General features: G+C 39.8%; 2 long non-coding RNA genes across 2 annotated transcripts in view; both read left to right on the top strand.

Annotated features, from left to right (window-relative positions):
* Positions 1-4,378: 4,378 nt before the first annotated feature.
* Positions 4,379-8,099, top strand: LOC311437864. Its single transcript, XR_014693766.1, has 3 exons — positions 4,379-4,839; positions 5,282-5,349; positions 7,893-8,099. It is a non-coding gene; the product is annotated as an uncharacterized lncRNA (long non-coding RNA).
* Positions 8,100-18,968: 10,869 nt separating this feature from the next.
* LOC311437863 overlaps positions 18,969-23,775 on the top strand; it is a 21,825-nt gene continuing 17,018 nt past the window's right edge. Inside the window, exons 1-2 of the long non-coding RNA XR_014693765.1 lie at positions 18,969-20,421; positions 22,496-22,631. This is a non-coding gene — a long non-coding RNA (uncharacterized lncRNA). The remainder of the gene's footprint in view (positions 20,422-22,495; positions 22,632-23,775) is intronic.

The raw sequence follows: 23,775 nt of genomic DNA, 5'->3' as shown, positions 1-23,775 counted from the left end.
TTTTTTTTTTTTTTTTTTTTTAAGGATAGTTTCCACATGTTTTACGATTAAATGAAGCTAAAAGACCAATTTATTGGCACTGTTAATGGAGTTCAAATACTCTGCTTACCTTTTCACTCTTTTTTTGTTTTCCACTTTTCTAAGTACTTTGAGAAGCCACTTTACCTCATCAAAAAAGTAAGTAGGTGGCCAGTTCCTGACTGCCCACAAGCTTTTTTCTTTTTTCTATTTCTTAAGCTTTTTCTTTGACCATTACATTTTACATTCCACTACAGTCTACCAAAGCAACATGACTTGGTGTGGGTTTATCAAAAACATCATAACTGTCTCCACTATGCAGTTTTCACATCTGGACAAAAGGGAGTAGTCTTAGTCTTGTTCTTGTTTCACTTGTGTGTAATAGATGGGAAGTGTAACTAGAAGTTAATATAAAATCGTGGTATGTAAAGGCAGTTGTACTGGAAGATGTAACTAACTGCAAGTCTTGCACAAAAAATGTATAAATAATGAAAATGAATGTATGTAACTGGGTAAAATTTGAGGTTTGTATTATTAAAAAACAAGTTTCTTCTTAAAAATATGAAGACAATTGAGGTGTTACAGTGATTCCTGTGTTGTGTTTTTTCGTTGTTGTTTTTTTTTTTTTTTCTTTTTTTCCCTCACCTTTCTGCTACCAATTTACCTTGTGTTCAGTACCTATTATCATTTTTAGTTGAAGGTTGGGCTTGTGAAAGAGGTTACATGCAGGTAGGACACAACTGCTTGATTTCAAAATGCAGAACCTAAAATATGCTGCTCGGTTATCTCCACCTCTAGAGGCATGTGGTGTCATCTTTAGGTACCTGAGATGCTTAGTTTTAAAGACGAAACTTCTTTGGAACTGAGTGAGGATGTTGGGGAGTTTGGTTTCCGTATGCATTTCAGTCTTTGCATCTGCAAACTGGATTTATTCTTTTGAATCAGGTTCTGTTTTTTTAAGAACAAGAAAAAAAAATCTATTCTTGGTCAAACTAAAGGCTTTCTTAAGTTTGCTAATGTCTCTGGCAATGGCTTAGGTGGAACATATGAGAGCCAAAGCAAATAGAAGGTGATCTTGCCTTATTAAATTGTGCTCAGATTTTGCTAGCTTCTGAAGGAGGGCTTTAATAACCAGACTGTTGGCTAATTTGAGATTCCTTAGATGTAATTTTTCTTCCTCATCTGCTATTACTTAAAGATTTTAGGAGTGAAGAGAGAGAGGAGAGAAAATTCAAGTGTTCTAAATTCTTTCAGTAGAAACACAAAAACAACCTCACAAGGACACTTAACTGTGATGAAATTTTAAAAACTCATCTCTATCAGACCTGTAAATAGGGCAGCCGGAGTGATTTTAGTAACTGTGTAGAAGTTGCAGACAAAGGAAAAGACACCCTCCTATGTTTCAAGGGATTTTGTGAGCAGAGTATGTGATGTCTGCTTTCTTAGCCTCTTTGTTGCATTATTCTTGTACATCTCTTATCAAATTTTAGGGAATGTTGCTTTTTCATCTCTCTAACATTTTTTTAACCTGCAGAAAAATATAGGGACGTAGCAAGCTATCAGGAAACGGATGGGGAGTATTGATTAATTATGTATGAAATGTAAGGTAAAGGTATCTCGTAGCTTGTTAGGTAGTTTCTTTTCACCTGTCAGTATGCCATGGGCAGTAGCAACTGTGCGTAGTGTTACCGTGACTTCTGCTATTGCTTAACATTCCTTTAGTCAGATGAAGTCATTTAAGTTTTCCATGTGTCTTGACTTTTTATTAAAATAAAAATAGGCATCTGCTTTTTTTTATGCAGGTGTTGATTTTTCTTTCCCTAGATTTCTGTCTAAATAAAAGCCCTTCCAACTGAGGGGAGTTTTACACAGGTCAAATAGTTTTGACTTAATTTGCAGTCTTTTAAATGCTTGGAGGCATTTATTATGTGAACTCTGGGTAGAAATTAGTTGGAGGGGGGGGTAAAACTTGGTTTCTATTTCAACTTTAAACACTGTACAAGATACAGTTCAAAATGGCCTTGATAACCTAGAGGAGATTACCAAAAACTATTGCTATAAAATTTAATAAAGATAGGCTATTACGTTTTAGATGTACAAAACGTAGAAGTAAAAAAAGGGGACCAAGTGGTAAGAGGACAAATCTTGATGGTTTCAGATATGTTACAGACTAAACAGCATCTGAAAGAGGTCAAAAGGAAATTACTTTGGTATTCCAGTTTGAACTGCCATTCCAGTTTTGGGCCCCACACTTTAAAATGAACAGGATGGGGGAGCCATTTGCTACAGGACAGTAACAGAGGTTATGAGAGATTTGGAAGCTGTGTGTTGGGAGGAATTTTGAAGGAAATGACTTGCTCAGGAAAATGAGATAGGTAGATTGTTTTTAAACAGCATTTAAATATATAAATGTTTTGAGAGGGACGATCGTTTATGTCGTGTAATCTCTGTGTGCTGACTCTAGGACAAGTCATAATTCAGACTTCATCAGAAAGAGTTGCTAGATAAGAGGAGAAGCTTCCTAACTCTGAGCACTGAAATTTCCCCTTCACTGGAGGGCCTTGTAGGAAAGGGTTTGTCACCTGCTACAGCTTTGTCTGGATGTTTGTGAACCTGCCCCAGCTTGGTGATGCTTCAGCTGGTCCCTGAGATCCTGTCCCGCCTACCTCTCAGTGATTTCACTGGAAGGAATTCCCATGGCTGTAACAAACCCTGCTTTTGTTGCTTAGAGCATGTGCTGTTGGTTCTAGCTAATGGCTTACAAATGTTTACAGTATACAAGTTTTTTACAAGTAGGGAGAGCAAAAAATAAGCACCTTCAGCCTCCTGTAGCCAAGCAGTAAGATGAAATTTAGTTGTATGTGCTATGTCACTAATGTTCAACTGTACTTCCCTCAGTCACCCATCATCTCCCCATAACAGTGCAGTTTTCCCCATTTTTTTTCCCTTTAATCTTGTTTCTACATCTCTCACCTCTTTGGACGAGAGAAAGAATGTGCCGCCCTTCTATAACAGTTCATGCATTTGCTTATTGGCAAGCCAAGCAGATGAGATGACTGTTTGTCTTTCCTGTGGTTGGAACACTTAATGTAGGCACTCTCCTCTACTTGCTACCAGTTGTCACAAAATGCATGAGACTTTTTTTGTTGTTGTTGTTTTTTAACACATTAGGTCTTTTGTCAAATATGGTTTGGTGAATGAGTTAAAAAATTATCAGGGGACTCATGTTCTATGTGATTCTTACAATGAAGCAGCTAGCAAATCTTAACAAAAAGTAAAGCTGGATTGTTGGGAATTATGTTAATTAAAAATGGCACGATGTTTCACTGGATCCAGGGTGACTTGGGATCAGAATACTGTCATTGAGAACTGAGCACTTGTGCTCTTTTTCTCCCCGGCAGAGGCTTTCTGAGACTGAAGTGTGCTCAGCATTAGTAGTCTGTAGAATGTGGGAAAATTTCTCAGAACTGTGAACTGGGCTTTCCTGTATTCATCCTCCAGGGATACCATTGCCTTTTTTTTTTTTTTTTTTTTTTTTTTAAGATAAAGTAGATCATGATCTATCTAAATAATGGAGGTAAGGTAATGGTAAATCTGTTGCAGGAGTAAACACCAGCTCCTCAAGACTTCCTTATTCACAAACCTCATGTTTTGTTCTATTCTTAAATCTTTTTCTGTGTTTATAGAAGCACTACTTTCCCTGCATACAAGGAGAGAGAATGTTCAGGAAAAGGCTTCAAGGCTAAGATGGTGCTCTTCAAATACTAGCTATGTAGAGATATGAACAGCAAACTACTGGGTGAACTACCTGTAGTTAACTCCCATAAAGAATATGAAAACAATTTCAAGAATGTGTATAAAATGGAATCACAAGGGATACTAAGTATGCTTGTGTTTTTAAAATGTCTTAGTGGACTAAAATTGTTGCAATTTTGGAGGAAAAACTGGTGTTACCTCTGTTAGTTAGCTCTGTTTTACACATCTTTGTTTTCCAAAGGTAGCAAAATGATGTTTTGCCATGAATTACCACTTTTATCTACTAAAAGAGAAAATACAAGCATCCGTCCTGATTTCTAATTCTAGCTATTCATGTAGTTTATTTGCAATGATGTTCATATCCAATCTTATACTTACTTTTTTTTTTCCACGGTAATTGTATAAAAATGGCTTGCCGGATTTAAGTTTTTGACCTTCAAACTGTAAGTTGAAGCTAATTGCAGCTTGTCCTTTTCTTTAATGCTAAACATTCCTTATAACAGGCTCGGTCATCTTTTTTCCATTAAGCTAGTTGAGCAGGTGTTGTCTTTGTTCTGTAAGGATACTTTCATGGCCCCCATCATTGCATTACTTGAGTGCTTCCCAAGTACTTTACTGAAAACATCCTGTTGGGATAGGAAAATATTGCTATCCTTATTTTACAGATGATCAGCTGAGATATTTGGTCATCTGCCCACAGCCAAGCTTGAAATCCGTGGGAGAGTTAAGAATAAAACCTGGAGTCCCTGCTCACTGCCTTTGCTAACAGACAATGCTGCCTTTTTTCTTTGCAACAGCTGTGAACTTAAGGTGTATGTTTATAAGATGATGTTGACGTTTCCATGTCAATTGGTTTAGTTTTGCTACTGCCTGTTCTTGTATGTAACACTTTTATTTACTTTGTTTTAAAACTGCAGAAAAATCCTGGAACCTCTAAACTTCTAACTATACTTACTTCCCATCTTACCTAAAAAAAAGGAGGATTATCACTGATCTGCCATCTGATTAACAAATATTTAGTAGAAATGATCTAAGGCTGGCCCATATGCTGGAAGTTTAGTGAATGTAAGTAATCTACAAAATTCTAGTAACTAAGGTGCTACTGTAGTTGTATAAAAAGACAAGGGGGGGAAAAAAAAAGACGACTATCCTTACATAGCATTTATTTGACAACTCCGGTTCTCACTGCTGTCAGGCCTGGAACTCACTTCAGGAATGCTTAGTTTTTCCTTAGCATCATCTCCTTTCATACGGCCTGCATCTTTCAAAGAGATAAAAATGAATGGTCCGACTTCTCAGAGCTGGTGAGTGCCTGCAACAGCATATTGAATTTTGAAAGCTATGTCCAATTACCCTGGATTACCTCACTAACAAAGGATCATGAGCATTTGAGAGGATGGAAATTGATGTCAAAATAGAAAATGGAGTACATTTTTAACACCAAAGTCTATTGTATAACAGGTGTGCATGTCTGTAATGTGAAACACAATCTCTAATATGGCTACAGGTTGCTGGGCTGGATGCAGAAATCAGAGTCAAATTATAAGGATTATGTTACACAGGCTGTCACATCAGGTAAGCATATAAACCCCTTCTGGTCTTAAAGTTAGGATTATTGTGCAGGATTCTGGCTAAAATCAGACTGGGTTCTATTAGCTTCCAGAAAAGAACTATGGCTTTGTGTGTGATGTAAAACTGTAACACTATAGCATTGAACTGGGTAATGGTAGTATAACAACGGTCTCATACAGTGAGCATCCAATTGAGGTGAACTGGAAAGCCAGTCTAACCCGTATTATTTTATGATGTTATGTCTCCTTCTTGCGTTTAGGAATGAATTGGTTCCACACGCAGTGAGTTGAGCTGTTGCCAGTACTCTTTTTATTAAGTAATGATCTTAGAAAGTAAAGCTTAAGTCTTTAATGTGGCTTCCCTTACCTGTTTAATGCCAGTGAGAATAATCTTGTATTTCAGCAAAACTACGAGTGCTTATTTTCCAGCATCCTGGATAATTGGTAGTTTCTCTGAAAAGACTTGAACAATTATTTGCTGTAGAAAAATGACTCTAAAGAAAGAACTTCTCTGTAAAATCAAAGGTGAAGGTGTTAAACCCAGACAATAAAACTTAGATCAAAGTAGCCAGCGGAAAGGGCTGTAAGAAGAGCAGATTGTCTTTTAAGCTTCACTGTGTTGTGCAGGGTGTTACCTCTCCCTTCTTCTAATCAGATTTCATGAAGAAAGCAAAGCTATTCTTTTCCAATGTAATTCAATCAGAGCCCTCAGCTAGATCAGCAGGAAAAGCACCTGCCTTTCTTGCTTTAGATTTGGTAGATAGACCTCAGTTTTTGACAGCAGTTAGTTAATCCATAACCCAAGCATGTGCCCACAGCAACACCTGCCATGCAGGTGAGCTTTTGGTCTTGTTAATGTATAAATATAGTATGGATTTTTGTATTAAACTCGCACACTTGCGCACCCAATAGTGATCGTCGTAAGTAGGAGAATTTAATAAAATGAGATCATAAATGTCTAATGTACTTTTTGTTGGGCAATAAAATTGCCCACATGTTGTAATTGAGGTCTGAAGTTAACTTGCTTGCTGGGGCCTCTCTAGGGTAGATTACAATGACTAATAGAGCACATGAAAAAAATGTTTTTCATGCTCTGCTTTTTCTCCCTTTTTGTCCACTAGCCTTTCTTCCTTAGCTCTATCTTGGGTTGGTGCCCATTGTAATATCTACTGCCATCAAACTCAGTACTTTAATATTAGGCACACATTTGAAACATCTGCATGACCGAGACCCTCCACAGTGACTTTTAAGCTTTTGTCTCTGATGTTTTCCAAAGTTCTTGGTTCTCTTCTAGTCTCCTGAGTGATCCTGATATAGTCCTCCAGAGGTCTGTAAAGCAGGCTCCTGTACTTTCTAATTTTGCAGATATTGGAACGTGAAGTGTGGGTTGAAGGCTTGATTTCAGGCATAAGTTTTCTAAAACTGACCTACATTGCATATAGGTGGCCACTGTGAAATTTAGGTGTGGAGGACCTTATATTCAGTTGTGCCCTGAAGTTCCCTGCGTGTGATGTCCTGGTTTGTACAGAGCAGGGTGTTACCTGACTTAACAGGTGTTTGGGGAGGGCCACATCTACTTAGCAAAGGAAGGGCAGGGTGGAGTTAAATCCCACATAGATAAGATGGTGGTGAAGAAAAAGGGTTGTGATCCGTCAGTGTATGGAAGAATCCCATTGAGAGGAAGGGAATTTCAGTTCTTTAAGATAGAGTACACAAACATTGTCCAGGATATGTTATGTTACACTTGAGTTTTCTGTGGCTGGCAGCAGGTTAGTGTGCGAAAAGACTTACCAGAAAACAGCTAACACTTTACAGAACATTTTACTGTATCATTTTACAGAACAAACTCTTGATGGAGCTTTTGCAAGGGTCATGTCAGGTACCTCATTGCTACGGTTGCATTCTATCCCCTTCACGTTTACAGTAGTTTGTGTCCTTGAGACTGTCGAGGAGTGCTGTGGTGCCCCATGGCTTTTCCTGACACTGCTTTTTGGTGACCTTTAGTGACTGTTACACAGTTTCACTTTCAGATTGAGGTAAATACCTTCCCATAGAAGGGGTGCTTTGACTATTATATTATTAGATCTGGTTGTCTGTCTTACACCTTGCGATGCTGATCAAACTCAGGTCAGGTATGTGTAAAATGCTGTCATTTGAATTTGGAAGTACCTTACTGCAGAAGTGAGCTTCCAGTGGGGGTAGTGGCACCAGAGTCCTCTGATTAACACAGTCTGCTCTGCCATATATGCCTCAAGTCATGTTACAGGATTACAGTCACAACACTGCACAATACTTGCTGGTTAATTGCAACTTAAAAATGAATGCTCCTGTTGAAGATTGTAGTAGGTCAGACCCAGTGCTCTAGCAACACTTCTGGAATGCATTTTAAAAATGAATACAAATGGTATTTGTTTGCTGTTGAACAAATAAAAGGATTACAATAGGAAAGGACAAGTTAACAGCCAGTTTGTGACCCATCACAGAAAGCACTGGAGAGTCACAGAGTCTGCCCTGTGAGCTTAATGGGGCTTGCACTCTCTCTTACAGTCAAAATAGATGAAAGGAAGAAGGCAAGGAAAAAACACTTTCCAGAGAGAGGCTGAAACAAAAAGACTTTGGGCACAAGGAATTATCTCAGGAGTGGGAACTGAACCCAAATCCCAAATTCAACACTTCGTTACCTTCAACGGACCATTCTTCACAGTAAGTTTGCCCCTAAGTTATAATTTTGGTCGTTGACAAAGTGTCTGTGCTACAGTGGTGGGTTTCTTTCCAGCAGTTCTCCCACCTTTTCTTGTGAGGATGTTCTCATTACATTGATTGCCTCATCAGTTACCATGCTTTATGTGGTCTGTTGACATTGCTTAAGAAGGAAACTGTGCAGAGCTCATCTCCAGAGCTTCCCAGTCACAAACTGGTGCTTCATGGGAGCAGCAGATATGGAGAGCAGGAGTTTTCCTTTCAGGTGCTATAATCTCACCTTGAGACACATACTTTCAGAGGCTGGCAGGCTTCAGGTAGCAGGATGCTGGTGTGAGTGCATCTGAATGCTGGAAAGCCTAGGAAGTGCAGCCAAGTAGCAGGGCAGCTTGGCTTCATTTCCCTACCCAGGGGAGAGGCAGGAACCCAAGACAGTATTTTTTCCTGGAAGCAGAAGCAGGTGCCCGTCACCTTCAGTGAGATGGAGAGGAGAGGCCAGCTGTGGGTAGGAGAATGTGGAAGTTGGAGAGCCCTCATTGAAACTGTGTGAAAGGATGTGTAAGAGTATAGACGTTGGAGAGGTGTATAGAGGACCTAAGGCCTGCCTTTGTGAGTTCATGCCAGGTGTGTATTTGTAAGCTGAGTTTCAATCCTAGCTATTAGAGAAAATGAAGAAGCATGGAGAAAGTGAGAAGACATTAAAAATCAGAGGACAATTTAAAAAAAAAAAAAATCGAACTCTCATGATTCTGTTGTGCCCTTTCCCTCTCTCCTCCCCTTCTTTTCTTTTTTATTAGTTTTGACATACTGTTTTTCTTATTTTGAGGGTATGGTGGTATCTATTTATTTATTAAATCTCTAGTTGCAGTTTTTGCCAGCAGAGGGAGTTGAAGACCCCCTTTTAGACTTGGACCATGCAGGTTGGGCTGCAGCCCTTTTGGGTGCATTTGATGGAACATTCTCAGCGCAGTTAAATGCTGGGGCCTGCATTAAGGGGTTGGAATACCATCAGGTGGGCTTTGCTGGTTGGTTGGTTTTAATGGAGAAATCTGGGAAGATGTGTTTTGAGGCAGTGAATTATCAATGCTAAACATCTGTTTGTCCCAAAATGTTTGTGCATGCCTGTTTGAATGCTTCTTCTTGTGCTTGGGGTATGAAAATAAAGTGAAACTCCTCACCACTTGGTAAATTCAATTTCATTGTCCTATTTGAATAAAATACTGGTGTATAGGTAAACTGCAGATGCATTTCAAAACAATCTCCGATCTTTGAGAATCCCAGAGGTGGACAAAAAATTTTGAAACTAACTTCTAAAGTTTAACACAGTGATCAATTTTTCTTTTGGACAGTTCTAGGGAAAGAATTGTTCTTTAAGTTTTCAGTGCATACACCAGGACCCATATGTTCTGGTGACAGGGACATTCTGCTGTATCTTACATGCCAAAACAAGAATAATAACGATACATGTGAAAATAAATCAGGCACTGCTGGGCTTCCTTTAGATGTGTAATTGTGGTTCCTCTGTCTTTTGACCATAAATCTCTCAGTTGAGCATTCATCCATTGAGCAGTCAGGGTCTTTTATAGCATCTCAAGCTGATAACTGAAATATAAACCACATTTTAAAGTAATTTGTTGTATAAATTGGCTTTGCAAACCTCAAATTCTACTGATTGGAGCAGATACCCCTGTTACAGTTCTAGCAGCATGGACAAATTCTTCAGAACTGAGCAGCTTGTTCTTGTGGCTAAATACGTACTGACAAAATTTCTTTGCTAGTTTCTAGAATTTCTTTAAACCAGAATTCTGTGACTGTTTATTTTCATTGTGAGAAAAGCTGTAGTGTTTATAAACACTTGAAGGCTTTTCAAATAATAATTATAGGTGGGATGAATCTGTAGATGCAAGTAAGTGTTCCACTGTTTCACTTAAACCTGGTGGGCTACTGCTTATGTTTATATACCATTGCAAACTTAATTTAGATGTAGTAGTAAGGTCTAAAACAAGTTGTGCTTTGTAAAGAAACTGAAGAAAGGAACTAAACAGTGCCTGAGTGAAAACAGTGAGGGGAATCAGCGTGTCTGGCATTGACATAATACTGCGAAATCAATGCTTTGATCAACTATAAAGCATAACAGCTACGTGAAAGGTTTGCTGTGGTTAGCTGGCATTATCTCTTGTGCAAAGCAAAGTACATTGTAAACCAGTAAAAATTAACTGCCAGAGCACAATGATGTTTTTGTGACTGGGAATTCAATAAAATTATGCTTTTGTTGGCAGAATGATAAAAAGAATGGGGTCCATTTGCATACAGGTGAAGAGGGACAGTGATGTCCCATGTTCCTCAAAGTCTGAGGCACCACAGGTATGTGAAGTGCTTCAGCTCGAAGTGCTGCCTTTAATTAAACTTTTTTTTTTTTTTTTTTAACCTGTGTGGTTATCAAGTGGATGGAAATGGGCAATACCAAGATAAGTCATTGGGTGGCAGCAGAGCATTTACCACTTACTGTGGCATTCCAACAAAAGAAAGGACCATGCATAGTTCTGCTTAATTTTCATGTAGGTATCTGAAAACAAATCTTGCACTCTGAAACACTGTCTCAGAATACTTATGATGAGAGAGCTCTCTGAGACAGGACATTTCCCTTCTGAAGAGTGTTAGCGTGTGTGTATATATTTATATAAGGTGTTCGTGTTTAAGCATATGTGTACGTGTGCACATAAAAAACTGTGTCTCTGTGTGACCTCCGCCAGTTTTAGCTCAGTGATAGAGTAGCGAGGAGCTTTAATGTGATTACTACAACTACCAGCTCTCAAATTAGATCCCATATCCCTGACAGTTCAAGCTTGTTCCTAAGATGTATAGCTCGGTGCTGCTGTGAGTGAAGCCATGTCATAGTTCTTAATTATTTTTCTGCTAGGAGGAACTAAGTGTTTCTGTGAATGTGGCCAGCGATGGCTAGTTAACCAAAACTGCCAATGCTTTTATTAGTCATGTCTAGCTTTTTGTAAGAAAAGCATGAGAAGTAGGACAGTTAATATTTATTATCCTTTAGGTAGGAGTGCACCTCTGTGTTTATTCGACAATTTAAATATTAGGTCTCTCTTTTGGCTGAAGGATGTGGATGGTGCTTCAAGGACTTTGAAAATACTGTTTTCTTTTGGAACTAGAGAGTAAGTTATTCTTTGTGTATTTTTCCATTTCAGTGAAGGGATCAGATGTTCGTTTTCGCTTGTTTTGTCTTCTACTTTAACATCAGCCCTGAAGAGGGCTGATTCTGTACACCTCACGGTGTAGTTAGTGCAAAGGAATGTTCCATGACCTTAAGGAGGACACATCAAACGTAGCATGCATTGGTACAAACATACATGTTTCCTTTTCCTCGTACACATTATGAAGTTACAGGCAGCTACAGGAAGATCAGGTTATTCTTTTCTTTAGTTCTGCTCACCCATTCCGAGCAAGCAGGCACTTAACCAATGTAAACTGTGCAGCTAAAGCAGTTTTGAATACACAGTATGACCAGTAGCAAGTAGTTTGTAACCCATGCATGCTCAGCACCCTGGCCAATAATCTCTGCTTGCTTTCCACTCTAGCACTACACAATAAGTGGGTCTTGCAATGAGGCAAGGAGGTCGACTCTTGCAAACCCGAAGCAGAAAATAAATTCCACAATTTGTCTTCAAGTGCATCCTGGTTTGATCCTTTGTGATGAAGACCTGCTGCTGTGTGTCTGTGCCTCTGTGTTGAGGAAGCAGAAGGCACAGGGAGGCAGAGGAAGCACAGATGTTTCAGGTGATCTCAACTGTATGGTAACACAGAGAAGGGCTAGTCTGAGGCATCGGCACTGATTTGTTAGGCCAAAACAAACTCCTCTCTAAGTAATGTCATAACACGCTTTCTGTGAAAAAATGTAAGATACGGTATCACTTGCAGAACAAATTAAGGTGGAAGTTACAGCCCAAAGATATGCCTAGTGGAAGGCATAAAACCAAGAAGGGGGAAAGGTGATGAAGACAGTATGATGGCAGTGAGAACTTTTTGCTTGTATTTGGACCATATCTCATGAAGTTACTACATTTCAGGATATTCTCTTTGTCTGCAAATGATTTAGCTGTAATGAACTCACTTTTTTTCCCCTGCCACTTTCTCTTATTAGTTTAACTAGTTCTTTTGTTAACTGCTCGATCCACATGACTCCGGGCTTATTTGAATTTGCCTATACATGGGACAAGTGTCCACTCCATATGTTGTTTCTTTATTTACTTCCACACTCTGTGGTTAACTTCTGCAGAACATTAAGAAGTAGAGTGGAAATGATAGGAATCGTGGTACTGAGGGTCAAGCGTGCCAAGTCTTCCGATACCTCTCTTTGCCACTAATGTGCACACGTGCTAGGAATTGAGTCATCAGTGCAAATGTGTTGGGAGGAACAACACTGAGCTTTTTATCTGTAGATAATTTGTTTGGATGAAGCCACTTTGGGTTTATGTCAGACCGCGGGTGATTAAGTGAATTTGTGGTAGAAAATGAAGGTGACTAATGAGAGTTCTGTCAATTTTGGTCTGTGGTACGTGCAGCAGATAATTTTTCTTTTACTTCTGAACAGACAACAGTTGTGGAGAGAAGTACCAGAAAATGTTAGAAAGCTATTTGCAATCCCTTATATATATAAGGGTTACGGTACTGATGCTTCACATCTTCCCAAGGCTGTGTGCTGCTTCTTTTTGAGGAATCAGCTCTCTAAATCTCGAACAACCCGAACAAGTTAATTGATTATTTTTTTATGAACAAATTGTTTTTCATTTTCTCCCCATTCAGGGGTTGTTCAACCTGACTGCAGAAAATACACCGTGCCTGTTGCCCTTTGCCTATTTTACATGCTGACAATAGAAAACCTTTCTTTTCCCACAAGTTTGCACTGACATTCTCATCTTCCCTAAGGGTAACTTCAAGAGGATGACCACCATTTCCTCCCAGTTAAGCTTCCCTATGTCAAAGATATTTGATCATTTCCAGTGGATGGAAAAGGGCAGTTGGTAATTGTACGTGTACCTCTGCAGGCTGTTGTGATCTCGTCTATTTTACGGCATCCCTTGAATTCAGTGAAAGTGCATCGGAACCCCCTGGGTGTCACAGGATGATTTTAGGTTCAGTGCCTTGCATGTTTTAACTATTTTATCTAGAAAGCTTTGGACTGTAGTTAGGAAATCTCTACACAAATTTTTGAGGAGAAGAAAGAGGTCACTGTCATTTTGAAGAATGCCAATGTCATGCATCAAAGCATTCATGGGGGCAATCTGGGATGAAATGCAGTCACTTTGAAGTGTCACTCTACATCTCAGTGTAGACAGCAGGGCAATGTATGTGTGACGATATGAGCCCCGTTGGCATCTGGTGGTTTCAGGTGCTTTGGTGTTCTAGTCTGTGTACTGTCCTCAGCGTGGAACTGATTTCCCAGGGAAACTGAAATGTAAAAATTGTAGAGTAGCTCAGTTTGAATTTACGCTGAACGAGCTGTAATGTTGGCAGGTAGTGGTATCGATGCCTCTGCGCATGGTAAGTAGCTGTCAGCAATCCATGTGGTTGCATTAATACTGCGAGTTCTGCTGCGATATAGCCTAGGACGTTTCAGATACAGTGGTCATAGCTGTCCAGAGAAGCATCTATGCTGCTCTTTCTTCAGCATTTTGGATGTTCTTGTTCAAGTTTTGACATATTACCCTCATTCAGTGGTAAATTGGGTTCTGAGATGACAAATCAGGTTTTTGTGCCTCTTTTACGGTGTACCACAGAGCTTTGGAATTTCATGTGGCCTTATATAAAAGCAAGTAAATGATTGTGCATTATTCATAAAATAATGTCTCCATCTTTTGTGTGTTTCCTCTCCATAAATTCACCAGCAGAGGGCTTTACTGCCTACTTACCTTACCTTAAATTCATGAGTACACTACTGAGACTTCCCTCCTGAAAGAACTGTTCCTGACAGGTTTTGACCATAGAACTAAAACACTCGGTGCTGTCTGAATGTGTGATGTATGCTGCATACCATCCTAAGCTAGGAGGTACATCCTATACATCCTTTCCACGTCTGAGTAATGTTCCTAGCAAAAACTTCAGATGTCACTTTTCAAGCAGTATGACATTTTGAAGCATTATTGTTTTACATCAGAGCTGCTGAGTGGATGCTTTTCTGTGAGGTGCAGTTTTAAGCTGGTTTAGATCTGCCTGATAGTTTCTGGTCTGCATGAGGGAGCTTACTAGGTAAGGTGGCTGTAAGGTCAATCTTGATCTGACGCTGATGTCTCTCTACAGCAGCTTTGGCTGACAACTCAGTGCATGCTCAGGAAAGTTCTTCTGCTCTCCTTGTTGCATGCCCTACTGAGTTGGGTTAAAAACAGGACTTTGTATTCTGAGAACATAGCCAAAGGTGGAAACTTGAGCTTCATGGGAAAGTAAACAGATTCTTTTGGCATCTCAGAATGGGCTAGTTCCCGCAATAACCCAACACATTTTTCCTAACGAGAAGACTGGGATTCAGAGTTCCTGCTCTTAAAAGTGGTAGAAATTCATTCACTACCATACAGAAATCGTGGTTGAGTTGCTTTTGAGCTGTTCTGCAGAAAATGGAATTATTTCTTGATTCTAAGTCCACTGAAGAGACTGAAAGATTTCCACTGGTTTCAGTGGCCTTTGGTCAGATACATGATGTATTATGAAAATAGCAAAGAATGTCGCTGTGGGTTTTTGACCCTAAAAGCAGATTGGCAGCATAGATATAACCTAGCTCTTCATGTTTTCCGAGTGCTTTGCTGTTAAGAAAATTACATAAAACATTATTATAAAATTTTCAGTTAAAAATATTTAGATGGACGTGTTCAGAGACCATTTTAATGGTTTTAAGAGTGTCTTCTTCCTGAGTCTTTTGGATTCTTCTATATCCAAATGTGATCTCTCAGGACCATTTTTGCCAATGGAATGTTTTCTTAATTGTATCCAGGCAGTTCAGTGCAGAGAAGGAGTGACTGTGAGCAGGAATAAATCACTGCTAAGTACCCTGAAAAGAAAAATGAGCAAGACTTGAATAAAAACAAATTTACCGCCATGACTTACTATTTCTGAGGTGCCTAGAGTAGAAGTGTGATCACATTTCTTGTTATAAGCCTTGTTTGAAATGAATGAATGTTTTTCAAAAGAATTAGTGACTTAGATTCTATACAATTCTGCATGCTTGTTGTATGCTTTCTAGAGTTCCTTTTGCAAAGATGGATAAATATGATTAATATCACTCTGTAAAGTATTTACCTAGGGCAAAAGCAGTTTCTTTCTATTCTCTGCTTTTTATGGTAGTGACTAGAGGCTGGTTAAGAGCAGGGCTATGTTGCATTAGACGCAGAACAGAAATGATCCCTGTCCCAGTGAAGCTGTAATTTAAAAAGACAGCATGAAGAAAGGGACGTTCGGAGAGGTAATAGTGTAATAAAATCATATTAATTTTAGCATTGTTCTTTTTTGAGATATTCTCTATTCTGGGAGAAGCTAAATGGATTGGCAAAGGGAAAGCAGCTGTCTGATCTGCAAAGGAGGTAAAGGATGATGGAATAAAGCTGAGATGAAGACCAAGGGTCTCCGAGAGGTCTCTCAGCATCAGTTGTCTTCTTTCCATTGCGAAGTGCACAGTGTTTTTGCACATCTATGTATATATGAACATACGTGTTTAATAGCAGACTTCTGTCTGCATGCGCTTTACTAGTGGTTTCTCAGTGAGCATATCTGTATGAATATTCAGCAACATTCTTATCAATGTACTAGGTTTTTCTTTTTTTGTCCTGGGAAAAGCAGGACATACAGAATATCTGAGAAATGTATTTCTTGAAACTGGCTTCCCATAGCGTATAGTGCCTCTTCAGTGCTTCCTGTGTTGTGTGTGCAAGGTGAGATACTGCCCCGATGGTAGCTGTGGCAATACCCCAGCATGATCAGTGCTGGAATGTTTGATGGTTTGAAAGAAAGTCCTGACTTAGTGAAAAGCAACAGCATACTTTGTGGCAGTGGTGATGACACAAGGATTATAAAGTTTGCTTGATATTTTTGTGTATCGTGGAGTTCAGCAACAAGTTCAGTTTCTGAGATCCCCAAATCCTTTTTAAAGCCATATATGTGTGTGTGTATATATATGCACTCTATATATATTATATATATATGTATATAGTGTCTCTGTCCTCAGAGGTGCAACATTTCCTGTACAAGGTTCATCGTTCCTAAATAAATGTAGGGTACAAGTGTTCATGTTGTCAGTAGCTCAAATGTGCTATAGCCTAACCTTCTCAAAACTTTGACTAATCTCCTTATTCATTGATGAGGAAAAAACAGGTAAGTTGGGAACTTCATTGAGTCTCAAAAACTAAAACACACAAGGGCTGTTCTCTTAGCAGTAAGTATTTCTGCTGAAGTGCTCAGATAAAAAAGTGAGGTCATGAAACACAGGATTTTTTTTCTTGCAGTTTGGAGGTGAGTTTGAAGTTATTTTTTCATTTAGTGAGGAAAGTTGATTATCATTAATAATGCAGCCTCTAATGTTTTGTTGTAATCTTATTTTAAGGAAATGTTTAAGCATTAAGCATTTTTCCCACAGCAGTAAAACAATGTACTTTTCCCTGCCAAAGATCACATTCACATATATCCTCCTCATTCCTGTAGCTGGAAGGTAAAGTTTGGAGTTTTTCCAGTAGCCCAGCTGCCAATTTGCCATCATTGATTATTATCAGGAGTTGTTTGACTGAGATGTCTGATGTATAGCAAAGTATGTTCTTGGCAGTGTGTGATGTATTAGCTGTTTCAGGTCTTGGGGTCCCACTGGTACTGCTTCATGGAAGGCTGCACTTCAGAACTGATTGTAGTTTGCTGAGAGAGAGCTCCTATGATGTAATTAAGTTGTAGTGCATCGATTAGGCAGCGTGTGTGTGATGGGAGAACGAGTTTGCTGGCACCCATACTATAAACAGAATACCTAATCCAATTCCTTGGCGTTCAGAAAGTTCAGCTATTGAATTCGGTGAGAGGAGGTGCATGCTCAGTGCGCTTTTGACTTAGTATCCAACTCCCAATGTCCCTGAAATGTTACCTTTTCTGTTAGGACAGGTATTAGGAGATCAAGAGTTGGATTCAGTATCATCCTCAGCATTAAGTGGGGAAAAATGAGGAAAAAAAATAATATATATATATATGGAGATCTTATTTCAGATGAAAAGAAATGCAATTTTTGTGAAGTGAAGGTATGTCATAGTATTTAGCCCCTTGGTTTGCTAGTAAGAGATGATCACAATCGTCACATCATGATAATGCAGGAGATGCTGCAAAGTCTCTGGATGCTGATTCTAATTAACTTCTGAAACCAAGTTTTAATCATGAATGAGAGTTTTTCTGTGACAAAGCACTTAAAGTCAGCATCACATTTGCATTAATGCCTTATTTAAGCACTGGAGCTAGCAAGCTAAGATACAAAAATCAGAAGGAATTTAAAAAAACAGTTGATCTTAGTATTTTATTATCAGTCTTTTGATTTAGCAATGCTTGTTTCACTTTGAGTTTTTCAGTTCTGCGTTGTTAGGATTACATATGCCATATGAGCATTTGTTTAAAGATCAATTTTTTTTATTGGGAGTAAAATAAAAACTGGAAATCTGTCTGTTATTCTAAGGCATTATAACAGCTTATTTGTACAAAGTTTAAATTTGGGGCCAAATTTGACTTGTGCTTTAAGACAATAATAACCTCAGAACCCTGCTAGTAAATGCTGGAGGTTTGTCAGTGTTCAAACGAGTTTGAAAACATTCGGGTTATTGGCCATACTTAGTTTTTACACTGGTGGAGTTTAGAATAGAATGTATGGGTCTGCACTGGAATTCCCTAAAAAGCTGAATGTTCATTACAAGGTGTGTATAACAGCTATCCTTATTGTTTGTAGCCGTCTTTGCTTTCTTAACACTTTCATAATCTATTAATCATTTATTAACCCTTTATAAACCATTTATAAATGTACCCTGAATAAAAAAGTGTGACCATTCATTTTTTTCCTTGAGTTGAATATTAAAGGCAAGTCCAAGGTCAAGATGAGCATAGGGAGGCTTTAGGGAGCTGGTATAGTTTATATTTTGGTCAGTCAGCTGAGGAACCACGTGGAACTAAAATTAGTAAAGTGTGTGCAGCGAAGAAAGTTCACACGGTGTAATACGCTGTGGGCAGTATTAGCGTTGATTTACCCAATCTGTTAATGGTGTGGGCTGTCCAGACCTTTGGAACATTCCTTAGCTCCTTATTTAATGTAGGAGGAATCATTTCTGAAATTAGCATATAAATTGTCCGGAGTCAGCAGCCCTTTAAAACACTGTTCTACCCTTGTGTCATGGCATAATCGCTGTTCTAAAAATCCCCAGTCAGGCACGCTATTGTGAAGAAGCTCTCAGCTTTAGGTTGCATACTGAGAAAAGGGCATAAAGCTAAGAAAATTCATTAAGTTTAAAATGGAGGAAATGGTCAGAATTTGGTTTGGTAAGTTGTATTTATTTAGTGATGTTAATAAGAGAAAGTGTATTATGATAGGGAAACATCTGGCAGGGTCTATTCATATAGAAGGCTTACACGTATGTAATTGAAACTGGAGGGTTTTCTCATTCTGACATTGTATTTGTTGTCTTTCCTTGGTCTTCCCATAACGTGTAAATACGCTGTGCCCTATGTTGTGTTCATCGAGGGCTCACCCCACCTGAGCCTTGCATGCGAACGAGTCCGCTTCTGGTACCGAGCAGCAGGCTGCTGCAGAGAGGAGGTGCGAGGAACCTGTCGGAGGCAAACCCTCTTCCCCAGCTCCTGTTTTTGCTGGCTCTTCGAGGTGCTGTGCTTGTTCGCAGCTCAGTTGCCAAGAGTAACATGCAGCGCCCTGATCTTGCTTATCGTTTGCAGAGAAAGATAATGGAGCACGTTTTCTGCTTGTGAATCGTGCAGGAATCAGGAACTCGCTTCTTAAAAAGAGCATATTTGTGTATGGAGGCAGAAAATAAATGAGGACACAGCGTGGTAGGTTCATTTGGCATGGATCTGAGATGACCACACTGAGCAGTGAAGCCAATAAAATCTTTGTACTACAAAATCATGTGTTCAGAACATGCCATGTACTTACAGAAAAACTATTCCAGGAATGTTGTTAGAGACTTTTATATGTTTATTTGGTACTTATTTTTCGTCTCCCTTGCTCCAAGAGCCAGGTGCTTTAATCACAACAAAATCAACTGCCCAGGTCACAGAGAAATAGGGCTGGGAAATAATGTAGTTCCAGAAGCTCTTAAAAATCGTCTAAAATAGCATTTTTGTATGTAACTGAATAACAATTTTAAGTTGGGATATTTCCTTACTTCCTAAGGGTTAAATACGGAATTTGTTACTTAAAATGCTTTATTGAAAAGCTTTTTCCATTCCAGAAAGGGTTGGCTTGTGGCCAGGAAAGTCTCCAAGATACTGGATCTTTAATTGGTCCTGGTCTCCCAGTGTCTACCCCTATGTCACCCCAGTCTTCTGGGGATGGCAAGTGTTTCGGAAGAGGGGGGAAAGAGCTTTTATTGCAATAAATAGTGAAGGAGAAGTGTTGGAGAAAGAAAGAAAAATCCAAGGTCCCTTGAAACTAAATAAGTTGCTTAACTGATGTTAAAGTAAGGTATGAGAAGCGTTTCTTTGTGAACTCCTTCTCCCATCTTCTATTCAGTACCTTTAAAATTCTTTTGTATATGGGCAGCCCCAGTGAACTTCTGGTTGAGCTTATATTACTTTATATATGAGGATCTCAAAACTCATAGTAGTGTGTTTTTTGTTTATGATTTTTTTTTTTTTTTTTAAAGGCTCACAACTCCGAAGGCTAAACATAGGAGTTCTGATAGGTAGAGGATTACGTGCGGTGAGCAGGTGTTGTGTTCTGCCTTAGTGCTCTGCCTGGCACAGCGAGGCCTTGGCTGGGCTCTGTGGGCCACAAGCTCGACGCTAAACAAAAATCGCAATAGCAACGTGACAGTCTTCTCGCCAGAGCGAGCGATAGCAGTTATTTTGTGACTGTGAACTTAGCAACTGAAGAACTGCATTTATTTCACAGGCTGCACAGAGTGTCTGATCCAAAGATAACCATGTGCAAAAGTGTCAGAATGTTCTGGATGAATCAGAGCAGGCTGGTGTTCATGCAAACGTGAGCTTGACTGCCGTGCCTTTGGACAGGCACAGATTTAGCGAGGTGCTATGAAAAGTCTCAACACGCCTCTCTGCACACCTACCACACCTCTGCCAGAGCACTCCTGGGCCTCACTGGAGCGCTGCATCTGCCAAATTTGTGATGGTAAGTTGGGATTTTGACACAAGCTTCTCGGGGACCTGACTTGGGGTTATTTTCCTGACTGAGCTTGTGGCCCAAGTCAAACAAAACCCTATGACATGAAAAATGGCCGCCTTCACTACAGCAGTGCACCATGTTTCTGGGGCACAGAGTAAGGTTCATACAGTCGATGTGTCCTCAGGGCCACGTTTATATTTTTATTTTATTTTATTTTTGACAAGTCCCCAGTGGAAAAACATCTTTGAATTTTCTTATCCGTGGTTCTCTCTGACATTTTGTGGCTTGTGGTAAATGATGAATACTTTTTTTTTTTTTTTTATGTTTTTCTTTAAAAATATTTATGCTTCAGTGGCACTTTAAATGTTTGAAGGGGTCCCCCCCCACCCCCTTATTACTCAATTTAATTGGAATTATGGTGCCCATCAGAAATATTACTCCAAGGTGACCTGGAAATAATCATTTCCTTTCATCTATACCAAACATTTGTAGATCATTAAAATGTCACAAATAAAAAAGTCTTATTCACAAAGAAATGGCTTTATATGAGCACAATAAAATATGAGATTTCATTATATACAAAAAGGCTATGTTTTGTATTCGTGGTTCACAGAGCAAACGTCCAACACATGTGGAATGCATGGCAGGATGTAGGACCCTCTAAGGGTTGTATACAGATATATGAAGGGAAGGGGGGGGAGCACTTGTGGGTCTGAGGAAACGACCCCTTTCAGGAACAAATGGAGCATGTGCTCCGGGTCTCTGGGAGGATTTGTGCGGGGATCTTGCTTCCCATGTGTGCGCATTCCTCTGAATCAGACAGGTGTTAAAGTGAAATGGTGCCCAGAGGACGCGGCACCCTCCTATGCTATCAGCAGCCCAACCACATGACGGATCCGAGAGCAGCCAAGCACAACTGCTGAGGGGTTTGCCAAGGGGTTAGATGCTGAATGCTGAGAGGGAGGATCCTTGCCAGCTTGGCACCTTTAGGCCGTGTGGCTGCTCCTGGCATGGAGTCGTCCTTGTAACGTGCTGGGGAGAACGGAACCTGAAACTCTGTCTTAACAGTTCCTTGTGAATGAAGATAACTTATTGTTGTGCATATAAAATATCAGTTACCTTGCGAGTGCGTTTGGGCGGCTGCGCACGGTGTTGGCATCTGTCCATAGTAGCAGTGGTGAAATCGGAGGATCCCCTCCTGGCAGTCGAATTTGTTTGCTCCCCCCTCCCCTCCCACATTGCACTGGAAATGAGTAAGAGAAACTGTTTGGAAACAATTGACATCTGGGGAAAGATGTTCATTGGCTTCTGGGGCTTGAATCAGCCCCTGAGCTGGTGCCTTAGGAGTGGATTTAACCAATGCTGTAATCTTTTGGCACCTGTTGCAGTTATTTTGGCAGTGGCATAGGACTGCTTTGATTGCACTGGGACTAGAGTAGTGAGCATATGTCTGATGCCCACCCCAGAAAGAGCAACTCAGTGCCCTTAATGCCTTTCCCATTGTTTTCCTTCCACTCCCTCTTATTCATCAAGCTGCTGTTAGTAATTATCATTACATGCAGACAAGCATCTATCAGCATCTCCAAAGCTAACGAATGAAGGACGAAGGAAGAGGAGAACAGGCATTAGGAGAGGTCTGTGTTGTTGTCAGAGTCCAGCTGCTTTTTGCATTTGATTCGGAATTGTTTATCTGGCCCTGAGTTTTAAGAAGTGTGGTAAACAAAGGACTCCAGGCAAAATGATACATGTCCTAGTGTCTGAGATGTAATCAGAAGAAGAGTATTTGGGTTTATAAATACGTTAAGCAAAATAACCAAATATGTATCTTCAAGAAGAGAATTCAGTGGACCCATTAAAGGAAGTCTCTGCCTACATGTCTCTGCACTGATTGTACATCTGTAAATGGCTGCCGTCCAGCAAAGCTCTTAAGTGCATGCTTAACTCTCAGCACGGCTTGGCTACAGCAGTGTTACTAACTTTGGCATGTGAGCCTTTATGCATTTGGGGCATTCACATGCCTAGTATTAAGCACATGTTTGTGTGCCCTTCTGGGTAACTAACTCTTCCTTGTGCCCCACAGGCCTGCAGCCAGGAGGGAGTCCAGTTTCCACCTCTGTTTCCTGCTCCTGTAGAAGTTTTTGAGGAAGACAGTAGGGCCACATCATCTACAGCTCTTAGAATTTTACCCTTCATGTGGACATAGCTGAAATACAGAGGTACAGACTCCTGAATAATGTCATGAATCCTACCGATACTGCATGTACTTTACCTTCTCAAGTGCCTTAGAATCAGTCCAGGGACTCTCAAGCATCTCTAGAACATAGTCTGAGATCTGCTAATCAAAATGTGCTGTTCCCTTTTCTGAAGGGGACTGTAAGCCTCTGCAGTCACCAGGGCTGTTCATTAAGCTCTGATGGACAGACCCCATCCTTACACACTAAGTTATAGTGAGATGGTCCATTGAGGCCCCCGTTGTCGTAAATTAACGCATCTTAAATATATTAGCTGTACAGTCTGTGTAGAATTTAGCATTTTGTTGAAAATGACTCCTCAAGTAACCCCCGTGGCAGAGGCAGAAAGCGTAGTGGCACGCTCAGGTACGCACACAATCCGTATTGCTGCACTGCAGTTGTGCGTGCTTGTACTGACGGACAGTCTGAGTGTTACAGGTGGTAAAATCTATCATTGCATTTGCTGCCTTGTGAAACGTCATTCTTGAGAGGTGGGGTTATTAGATTTGGAAAGAAAGCTCTGAAATCGTTACGGCAGTTTCTGGAATTACAACTCAGCTTTGTTAATCTAGAAAGATGAGAGGAGCTCAGGCTTCCTGCCTACTGACAGACTTCAAGCGAGAAAAATGTCGGCAAAGACAGCTTGCATGCTAAAGCTCTTAAATGATGAACAAGGAGAAATTAATTGAATATAATGTAGTAGTCACAGTTCATAGATCTCATTGGGTACTTCTTTAAAAAAAAAAAAATAATAATACTTGGTTTAAAAAAAAATAAAAAGCAAAAACAAAAATTCCATCCGTAACAAACAACTGTATTCATAAGTAAAGTCCAAGCAAGCTAACCCCAGCAAACTATTCTGGTGTGCACAGTTCAGAGTCCACTCAGATATTTTCCGGTCTCCCATCTGCACCAGAAAGTTGCTGGACAAGTAACTCGTTCTCTCCAGTAGTTTCTTGGTATGCCTGAGGTGATGTTCCAAAAGAGAAATAGCTGGCAGGTTGCTGGGTTTTGTTTTATTTTTATTTTTTTACCCTCACCAAAACCTGTTTGTATTGCAGACATCTCTGGTCTTTGGTACTTGTAGTCATTTATTTTAAGAAAGTTAATTTCTTGGACTTAATAAAAA

This window comes from Aythya ferina (genome assembly GCF_964211825.1).
Source record: "Aythya ferina genome assembly, chromosome: 5".
Classification (NCBI taxonomy): Eukaryota; Metazoa; Chordata; class Aves; order Anseriformes; family Anatidae; genus Aythya; species Aythya ferina.
Note: the sequence above shows the minus strand (reverse complement) of the source record. Positions and strands in the feature narration are given on the sequence as shown.